The following is an 8237-nucleotide window of genomic DNA, read 5'->3' on the forward strand; positions in this document are numbered from 1 at the left end:
CAATGTCATTGTGTCCCAGTGCAGCGAGGAGGCCCGGAGGCTGCTGCGCTCCCATGCTGCCGAGGAGGAGGACGGCAGCCCTGCAGCCAGCTCCACCTCCTCCCGCTCCAGCTCCTCCGGCTCGACCCGCTCGAGCAGGCCGAGCTCCTCCTGCTGCCCCAGCCCCAGCTCCACCAGCTCCCGACAGGGGACTCCCATCTCCCACCTGGCCTCCTCCAGCAGCCCTGCAGGGTCCGATGCGGAGGACCAGAACAGCACGTCGGAGGCAGCACTCCACGGGGGTCTGGGCCACCCCCCATCTGCACCCGTCCCTGCAGAGCAGCAGCCGCCCCAGGAGGAGCTGGTGGCAGCAGGTCCCTCTGCCCAGGCCTGCAACCGCAGCCCCTCTGCTCCCAATCGGGGCCGGGACCACTTGCCCGCAGGTCCCCGGCACCCCCCAAAGAGGAGGGCCCCCAGCCCCCAGGACTCTCCCCCGTGCCGCAAGAGGCCGCCCCGCCGGTCGCGCTAGCAGGGCCCCTTCAACTCTTTCCTGCAGAAAAGGGAAATAAATGCCTATTTCCCTGACACGGTCTCTGGGTGCTGCTTTCTCCCCCTTCTCCTGGTGCCTTTCCCGGAGCCCTGTGCCCCACGGAGGGTGGCACCAGCCTGCTGGGGGACCCGGCCCAGGGCCCCTGGAGCCCCAGGGCCATGTGAGCGGGGCCTCCTCCTGCAGGAAAAGTGGCAGCAGCTGCTCATTCACAGCGTGGCGTCTGCGGAGGGCAGGGCGGGCAGGAGGGGAAGCTGGTTTTGCTGCTGCTGCTGCGCTGGGGACCAAACTGGGCATCGCTCCCACACCCTACTGCCCGCGTCAGCCGGTCCTGGGTCCTTTCAGGGCCCTCTAGCTCCTCCGGATCCTCAGGCCCTCAGCGATGGCTGCCTGCGCCGAGGGCTGCTGGAGATTTGTGAGCGCGCTGTGAGCTCTTGGTGCGGCTGAGGAGTTAAATGCCCCGCTCTGCAGAGGGTCCAGCGAAAAGCGCAGCTTTGGGGGTAGGAAGAGCTTCGTGGCGTCAGCGCTGTGCCCAGGGTGCCTGAAGGACCCGCCTGTCCCCCCCTCTGCCCTCTCTCCATGTTGCAGCGTGCGACACCCTTTGGCAGTGCCGGCGCCAGCAAGGGGGAGCAGCTCCTCAGCCTCAGCTCCCCGCAGCTCGCCGCAGAGCACCAACATGGACGCAGAGACGGAGTGGAGCTGCCCCATCTGCTTCGATGCTCGAGATGACGTTGCTTGCGTGAGGCCCTGTCGCCACCAGTTCTGCCTGGGCTGCATCGTGCGCTGGGCACTGCTGCAACCAGAGTGCCCAGTCTGCAGAGGACTGGCGGAGACTGTTGGCTTTTCTGTGCGGGGACAAAACTACCATCTGCAGTGTGGTGCCATCACATCCCCCAAAGAGCCGGCAGATGCCAGCAGCCGGGCAGCAAGAGCTCCCAGCTCCCCAGCCGAAAGCAGGCCCCCTCGCCCTGTGGGGGTGTCCCCTCCATCTTCTCCACAGGGGATACTGTCCCCAGCTGAGCAGGGGGCTGCGGGACCAGAGGCCGTGGGTGGCCTCCTGCCCGAGGTCTGGGCAGAACTTTCCCGAGGACAACAGCATCTCCTCGATCCCGTGTTGCCGTGGCTACGCCAGGAGCTGGAGGCAATATACGGGGCCTGGTGGTGGAGCGTACAGACTGCAGAGAGCTTAATCCTGGGAGCCCTGTGCCTCTACGGTCCAGATGGGGATGCCATGTTCACCGTGCTGGAGAATTACCTCGAGGAACACACAGAAAGGCTCGTTCATGGCACCATCAATGTCATTGTGTCCCAGTGCAGCGAGGAGGCCCGGAGGCTGCTGCGCTCCCATGCTGCCGAGGAGGAGGACGGCAGCCCTGCAGCCAGCTCCACCTCCTCCCGCTCCAGCTCCTCCGGCTCCGGCTCGACCCGCTCGAGCAGGCCGAGCTCCTCCTGCTGCCCCAGCCCCAGCTCCACCAGCTCCCGATAGGGGACTCCCATCTCCCACCTGGCCTCCTCCAGCAGCCCTGCAGGGTCCGATGCGGAGGACCAGAACAGCACGTCAGAGGCAGCACTCCACGGGGGTCTGGGCCACCCCCCATCTGCACCCGTCCCTGCAGAGCAGCAGCCGCCCCAGGAGGAGCTGGTGGCAGCAGGTCCCTCTGCCCAGGCCTGCAACCGCAGCCCCTCTGCTCCCAATCGGGGCCGGGACCACTTGCCCGCAGGTCCCCGGCACCCCCCAAAGAGGAGGGCCCCCAGCCCCCAGGACTCTCCCCCGTGCCGCAAGAGGCCGCCCCGCCGGTCGCGCTAGCAGGGCTCCTTCAACTCTTTCCTGCAGAAAAGGGAAATAAATGCCTATTTCTCTGACACGGTCTCTGGGTGCTGCTTTCTCCCCCTTCTCCTGGTGCCTTTCCCGGAGCCCTGTGCCCCACGGAGGCTGGCACCAGCCTGCTGGGGGACCCGGCCCAGGGCCCCTGGAGCCCCAGGGCCATGTGAGCGGGGCCTCCTCCTGCAGGAAAAGTGGCAGCAGCTGCTCATTCACAGCGTGGCGTCTGCGGAGGGCAGGGCGGGCAGGAGGGGAAGCTGGTTTTGCTGCTGCTGCTGCGCTGGGGACCAAACTGGGCATCGCTCCCACACCCTACTGCCCGCGTCAGCCGGTCCTGGGTCCTTTCAGGGCCCTCTAGCTCCTCCGGATCCTCAGGCCCTCAGCGATGGCTGCCTGCGCCGAGGGCTGCTGGAGATTTGTGAGCGCGCTGTGAGCTCTTGGTGCGGCTGAGGAGTTAAATGCCCCGCTCTGCAGAGGGTCCAGCGAAAAGCGCAGCTTTGGGGGTAGGAAGAGCTTCGTGGCGTCAGCGCTGTGCCCAGGGTGCCTGAAGGACCCGCCTGTCCCCCCCTCTGCCCTCTCTCCATGTTGCAGCGTGCGACACCCTTTGGCAGTGCCGGCGCCAGCAAGGGGGAGCAGCTCCTCAGCCTCAGCTCCCCGCAGCTCGCCGCAGAGCACCAACATGGACGCAGAGACGGAGTGGAGCTGCCCCATCTGCTTCGATGCTCGAGATGACGTTGCTTGCGTGAGGCCCTGTCGCCACCAGTTCTGCCTGGGCTGCATCGTGCGCTGGGCACTGCTGCAACCAGAGTGCCCAGTCTGCAGAGGACTGGCGGAGACTGTTGGCTTTTCTGTGCGGGGACAAAACTACCATCTGCAGTGTGGTGCCATCACATCCCCCAAAGAGCCGGCAGATGCCAGCAGCCGGGCAGCAAGAGCTCCCAGCTCCCCAGCCGAAAGCAGGCCCCCTCGCCCTGTGGGGGTGTCCCCTCCATCTTCTCCACAGGGGATACTGTCCCCAGCTGAGCAGGGGGCTGCGGGACCAGAGGCCGTGGGTGGCCTCCTGCCCGAGGTCTGGGCAGAACTTTCCCGAGGACAACAGCATCTCCTCGATCCCGTGTTGCCGTGGCTACGCCAGGAGCTGGAGGCAATATACGGGGCCTGGTGGTGGAGCGTACAGACTGCAGAGAGCTTAATCCTGGGAGCCCTGTGCCTCTACGGTCCAGATGGGGATGCCATGTTCACCGTGCTGGAGAATTACCTCGAGGAACACACAGAAAGGCTCGTTCATGGCACCATCAATGTCATTGTGTCCCAGTGCAGCGAGGAGGCCCGGAGGCTGCTGCGCTCCCATGCTGCCGAGGAGGAGGACGGCAGCCCTGCAGCCAGCTCCACCTCCTCCCGCTCCAGCTCCTCCGGCTCCGGCTCGACCCGCTCGAGCAGGCCGAGCTCCTCCTGCTGCCCCAGCCCCAGCTCCACCAGCTCCCGACAGGGGACTCCCATCTCCCACCTGGCCTCCTCCAGCAGCCCTGCAGGGTCCGATGCGGAGGACCAGAACAGCACGTCAGAGGCAGCACTCCACGGGGGTCTGGGCCACCCCCCATCTGCACCCGTCCCTGCAGAGCAGCAGCCGCCCCAGGAGGAGCTGGTGGCAGCAGGTCCCTCTGCCCAGGCCTGCAACCGCAGCCCCTCTGCTCCCAATCGGGGCCGGGACCACTTGCCCGCAGGTCCCCGGCACCCCCCAAAGAGGAGGGCCCCCAGCCCCCAGGACTCTCCCCCGTGCCGCAAGAGGCCGCCCCGCCGGTCGCGCTAGCAGGGCCCCTTCAACTCTTTCCTGCAGAAAAGGGAAATAAATGCCTATTTCCCTGACACGGTCTCTGGGTGCTGCTTTCTCCCCCTTCTCCTGGTGCCTTTCCCGGAGCCCTGTGCCCCACGGAGGGTGGCACCAGCCTGCTGGGGGACCCGGCCCAGGGCCCCTGGAGCCCCAGGGCCATGTGAGCGGGGCCTCCTCCTGCAGGAAAAGTGGCAGCAGCTGCTCATTCACAGCGTGGCGTCTGCGGAGGGCAGGGCGGGCAGGAGGGGAAGCTGGTTTTGCTGCTGCTGCTGCGCTGGGGACCAAACTGGGCATCGCTCCCACACCCTACTGCCCGCGTCAGCCGGTCCTGGGTCCTTTCAGGGCCCTCTAGCTCCTCCGGATCCTCAGGCCCTCAGCGATGGCTGCCTGCGCCGAGGGCTGCTGGAGATTTGTGAGCGCGCTGTGAGCTCTTGGTGCGGCTGAGGAGTTAAATGCCCCGCTCTGCAGAGGGTCCAGCGAAAAGCGCAGCTTTGGGGGTAGGAAGAGCTTCGTGGCGTCAGCGCTGTGCCCAGGGTGCCTGAAGGACCCGCCTGTCCCCCCCTCTGCCCTCTCTCCATGTTGCAGCGTGCGACACCCTTTGGCAGTGCCGGCGCCAGCAAGGGGGAGCAGCTCCTCAGCCTCAGCTCCCCGCAGCTCGCCGCAGAGCACCAACATGGACGCAGAGACGGAGTGGAGCTGCCCCATCTGCTTCGATGCTCGAGATGACGTTGCTTGCGTGAGGCCCTGTCGCCACCAGTTCTGCCTGGGCTGCATCGTGCGCTGGGCACTGCTGCAACCAGAGTGCCCAGTCTGCAGAGGACTGGCGGAGACTGTTGGCTTTTCTGTGCGGGGACAAAACTACCATCTGCAGTGTGGTGCCATCACATCCCCCAAAGAGCCGGCAGATGCCAGCAGCCGGGCAGCAAGAGCTCCCAGCTCCCCAGCCGAAAGCAGGCCCCCTCGCCCTGTGGGGGTGTCCCCTCCATCTTCTCCACAGGGGATACTGTCCCCAGCTGAGCAGGGGGCTGCGGGACCAGAGGCCGTGGGTGGCCTCCTGCCCGAGGTCTGGGCAGAACTTTCCCGAGGACAACAGCATCTCCTCGATCCCGTGTTGCCGTGGCTACGCCAGGAGCTGGAGGCAATATACGGGGCCTGGTGGTGGAGCGTACAGACTGCAGAGAGCTTAATCCTGGGAGCCCTGTGCCTCTACGGTCCAGATGGGGATGCCATGTTCACCGTGCTGGAGAATTACCTCGAGGAACACACAGAAAGGCTCGTTCATGGCACCATCAATGTCATTGTGTCCCAGTGCAGCGAGGAGGCCCGGAGGCTGCTGCGCTCCCATGCTGCCGAGGAGGAGGACGGCAGCCCTGCAGCCAGCTCCACCTCCTCCCGCTCCAGCTCCTCCGGCTCCGGCTCGACCCGCTCGAGCAGGCCGAGCTCCTCCTGCTGCCCCAGCCCCAGCTCCACCAGCTCCCGATAGGGGACTCCCATCTCCCACCTGGCCTCCTCCAGCAGCCCTGCAGGGTCCGATGCGGAGGACCAGAACAGCACGTCGGAGGCAGCACTCCACGGGGGTCTGGGCCACCCCCCATCTGCACCCGTCCCTGCAGAGCAGCAGCCGCCCCAGGAGGAGCTGGTGGCAGCAGGTCCCTCTGCCCAGGCCTGCAACCGCAGCCCCTCTGCTCCCAATTGGGGCCGGGACCACTTGCCCGCAGGTCCCCGGCACCCCCCAAAGAGGAGGGCCCCCAGCCCCCAGGACTCTCCCCCGTGCCGCAAGAGGCCGCCCCGCCGGTCGCGCTAGCAGGGCCCCTTCAACTCTTTCCTGCAGAAAAGGGAAATAAATGCCTATTTCTCTGACACGGTCTCTGGGTGCTGCTTTCTCCCCCTTCTCCTGGTGCCTTTCCCGGAGCCCTGTGCCCCACGGAGGCTGGCACCAGCCTGCTGGGGGACCCGGCCCAGGGCCCCTGGAGCCCCAGGGCCATGTGAGCGGGGCCTCCTCCTGCAGGAAAAGTGGCAGCAGCTGCTCATTCACAGCGTGGCGTCTGCGGAGGGCAGGGCGGGCAGGAGGGGAAGCTGGTTTTGCTGCTGCTGCTGCGCTGGGGACCAAACTGGGCATCGCTCCCACACCCTACTGCCCGCGTCAGCCGGTCCTGGGTCCTTTCAGGGCCCTCTAGCTCCTCCGGATCCTCAGGCCCTCAGCGATGGCTGCCTGCGCCGAGGGCTGCTGGAGATTTGTGAGCGCGCTGTGAGCTCTTGGTGCGGCTGAGGAGTTAAATGCCCCGCTCTGCAGAGGGTCCAGCGAAAAGCGCAGCTTTGGGGGTAGGAAGAGCTTCGTGGCGTCAGCGCTGTGCCCAGGGTGCCTGAAGGACCCGCCTGTCCCCCCCTCTGCCCTCTCTCCATGTTGCAGCGTGCGACACCCTTTGGCAGTGCCGGCGCCAGCAAGGGGGAGCAGCTCCTCAGCCTCAGCTCCCCGCAGCTCGCCGCAGAGCACCAACATGGACGCAGAGACGGAGTGGAGCTGCCCCATCTGCTTCGATGCTCGAGATGACGTTGCTTGCGTGATGCCCTGTCGCCACCAGTTCTGCCTGGGCTGCATCGTGCTCTGGGCACTGCTGCAACCAGAGTGCCCAGTCTGCAGAGGACTGGCGGAGACTGTTGGCTTTTCTGTGCGGGGACAAAACTACCATCTGCAGTGTGGTGCCATCACATCCCCCAAAGAGCCGGCAGATGCCAGCAGCCGGGCAGCAAGAGCTCCCAGCTCCCCAGCCGAAAGCAGGCCCCCTCGCCCTGTGGGGGTGTCCCCTCCATCTTCTCCACAGGGGATACTGTCCCCAGCTGAGCAGGGGGCTGCGGGACCAGAGGCCGTGGGTGGCCTCCTGCCCGAGGTCTGGGCAGAACTTTCCCGAGGACAACAGCATCTCCTCGATCCCGTGTTGCCGTGGCTACGCCAGGAGCTGGAGGCAATATACGGGGCCTGGTGGTGGAGCGTACAGACTGCAGAGAGCTTAATCCTGGGAGCCCTGTGCCTCTACGGTCCAGATGGGGATGCCATGTTCACCGTGCTGGAGAATTACCTCGAGGAACACACAGAAAGGCTCGTTCATGGCACCATCAATGTCATTGTGTCCCAGTGCAGCGAGGAGGCCCGGAGGCTGCTGCGCTCCCATGCTGCCGAGGAGGAGGACGGCAGCCCTGCAGCCAGCTCCACCTCCTCCCGCTCCAGCTCCTCCGGCTCCGGCTCGACCCGCTCGAGCAGGCCGAGCTCCTCCTGCTGCCCCAGCCCCAGCTCCACCAGCTCCCGACAGGGGACTCCCATCTCCCACCTGGCCTCCTCCAGCAGCCCTGCAGGGTCCGATGCGGAGGACCAGAACAGCACGTCGGAGGCAGCACTCCACGGGGGTCTGGGCCACCCCCCATCTGCACCCGTCCCTGCAGAGCAGCAGCCGCCCCAGGAGGAGCTGGTGGCAGCAGGTCCCTCTGCCCAGGCCTGCAACCGCAGCCCCTCTGCTCCCAATCGGGGCCGGGACCACTTGCCCGCAGGTCCCCGGCACCCCCCAAAGAGGAGGGCCCCCAGCCCCCAGGACTCTCCCCCGTGCCGCAAGAGGCCGCCCCGCCGGTCGCGCTAGCAGGGCCCCTTCAACTCTTTCCTGCAGAAAAGGGAAATAAATGCCTATTTCCCTGACACGGTCTCTGGGTGCTGCTTTCTCCCCCTTCTCCTGGTGCCTTTCCCGGAGCCCTGTGCCCCACGGAGGGTGGCACCAGCCTGCTGGGGGACCCGGCCCAGGGCCCCTGGAGCCCCAGGGCCATGTGAGCGGGGCCTCCTCCTGCAGGAAAAGTGGCAGCAGCTGCTCATTCACAGCGTGGCGTCTGCGGAGGGCAGGGCGGGCAGGAGGGGAAGCTGGTTTTGCTGCTGCTGCTGCGCTGGGGACCAAACTGGGCATCGCTCCCACACCCTACTGCCCGCGTCAGCCGGTCCTGGGTCCTTTCAGGGCCCTCTAGCTCCTCCGGATCCTCAGGCCCTCAGCAATGGCTGCCTGCGCCGAGGGCTGCTGGAG

This window comes from Leptosomus discolor, chromosome Z (assembly GCF_034619465.1).
Source record: "Leptosomus discolor isolate bLepDis1 chromosome Z, bLepDis1.hap2, whole genome shotgun sequence".
NCBI classification, from domain to species: domain Eukaryota; kingdom Metazoa; phylum Chordata; class Aves; order Leptosomiformes; family Leptosomidae; genus Leptosomus; species Leptosomus discolor.